This window comes from Mytilus galloprovincialis, chromosome 13 (assembly GCF_965363235.1).
Source record: "Mytilus galloprovincialis chromosome 13, xbMytGall1.hap1.1, whole genome shotgun sequence".
NCBI lineage: Eukaryota > Metazoa > Mollusca > Bivalvia > Mytilida > Mytilidae > Mytilus > Mytilus galloprovincialis.
This window is the reverse complement of record NC_134850.1, coordinates 67,782,178-67,784,215: the sequence shown is the minus strand read 5'-3', so window position 1 is coordinate 67,784,215 and position 2,038 is coordinate 67,782,178. Positions and strand designations below refer to the sequence as shown.

Genomic DNA, 2,038 nt, shown 5'->3' with positions numbered 1-2,038 from the left:
CTGCTACGCCTGGATTTAATGTATACCTTGTCTCCTTTCTCCAACGACAACACGACATCAAACGTTCCGGTCTTGTATCCCTTTTCAGTGATATAGCTTGATGTAATCATAGCGTTGTTGTGATATAAAGCTGTAGACAAGCTTTTTCCACTAACAGACATTAACACTGCTGTAAATTGGTACAATCCTGCCTTTGGTGCTGTAAAAACACCGGTACTGGGGTCGTATCCGTTTCCATTATTTGTCCACACTTTCTTGAAAATGACGATCTCGTTTACAGACAATGCCTGTTTGGACGTTTTGCATGCGGTGAAAGCTGGAAAATCTTTTCTCTGCGGTAAATGGTCATGCCCAATACTCCCTGTAATACAAGTTTTTTGTGTATCATCAAATACAAATTTTTACAGTTTGCAAAAATGACGTGTATTCGATGGAAAAGTACATAAAGTATAGCTAGAACAAGTTGCTGGAAAAATGATTGTTCTATAATTGTTATTTATTTTATTCCAGATTATAATTAATGTACTAGTATAATAAAATATTCATCAACCTTTATCACATGTTCTATAATAATGTTCGAATATATGCAACATTGATCATCTAAGGATATACAATGACTATTTGTAATAACTTTAACTTACCAGATCCTTTGATTTTCAGCATCATTTGAATGAGGTCATCAAATAGCCCACGCTCTAAAATCAAAGAGGAAATATTTATAGCCCAGAAACTCTAGGAATGTGTGTATCTACATTGATGGTGTATTTAAGGACATTTATTTTTAAATATTAGAGTATCACACCATGCATGCAGATACGTTTAGTATTTCTTGGTTACTGATTTCTTCTTGTCTAAAAGAAGCGACATAAATATTCAAACAGAACCTTAAATTTTTTAAGAAATAATATTTCTAAACCTACATTTAGAAAAATCTAGTTTAATCTTCCAAATCTACAATATTATTGAGAAGTTGCTTTTAGAATAAATCTGGTCACACAAAAGAATTAAATGACCACATACATTTAGAATTAAAATAACACAAACAAACACTCTATAAAAACTAATCGTTTCAAAGACATTAACGATAACTTCTATTCAGATATAATTACCAAGTTTTCGATCACAGTCTCCTTTGACGGTAACCATTTGTCCACAAAACAACAATATAGGAATGAACACTAAGACCATCATGATGTCGTTTTCGTCTAATTTCCAAAGGGAATTTTCCGATTCATCACTTCTGACGTTTGGTATTATTTATACTAAAAGATTGCATGAAAGAAGTCATTTATTGAAATATTATACATCAGATTTATTTCTGACACACGATTCCTGAAAAAGCTGAATTTTAGAAATCGTTATCAAATAGGTGGATGATGTAGTCAGCCAAGGTTATGTTTTTTATGAGTTATTCAACCTATGAAGTCAACAAACAGTTTTATATGTCGATCCATAATCTGAGTAAATCTCATTTAAAATTAAGAATTATCAAAATAAATGCCCCGGAAACTTAAACTGCAGACATATATATATATTTTTGATTCGATCGTCAATGATGAGTCTTCTGTAGACGAAACGCGCGTCTGGCGTAAATATAAAGTTTTAATCCTGGTATCTATGATGAGTTTATGTGCAACCACTGGGTCGATCACTGCTGGTGGAGATTTATTTCTCCGAGGTTATCACCAGCCCAGTAGTCATCACTTCTGTGTTGACTTGAGTTATCATTGATATGTTCATAATTATAAATTAACTGTAAACAAAACTTATGAATTTTGGAAAAACTAAGGCTTTTTCTACCCCAGAAATAGATTACCTTAGCTGTATTTGGCAAAACTTTTAGGAATTTTTGGTCCTCAATGATCTTCTTCTTTGTACTCTATTTGGCATTTTAAATATTTTTTGATTCGAGGGTCACTGATGAGTCTTTTGAAGACGAAACGCGCGTCTGGCGTAAATATAAAGTTTTAATCCTGGTATCTATGATGAGTTTATATGTTAATATTTCTGATAAATATGGCGAAACAGCATCCAATGT

The 2,038-nt window shown here is 32.5% G+C and overlaps 1 long non-coding RNA gene across 1 annotated transcript; it reads right to left on the bottom strand.

Annotated features, from left to right (window-relative positions):
• Positions 1 to 277: 277 nt before the first annotated feature.
• Positions 278 to 1,214, bottom strand: LOC143056267 (uncharacterized). The gene is made up of 3 exons (XR_012972275.1): positions 1,110 to 1,214; positions 642 to 695; positions 278 to 361 (listed from the first exon to the last, which is right to left on the bottom strand). It is a non-coding gene; the product is annotated as an uncharacterized LOC143056267 (long non-coding RNA).
• Positions 1,215 to 2,038: the final 824 nt, after the last annotated feature.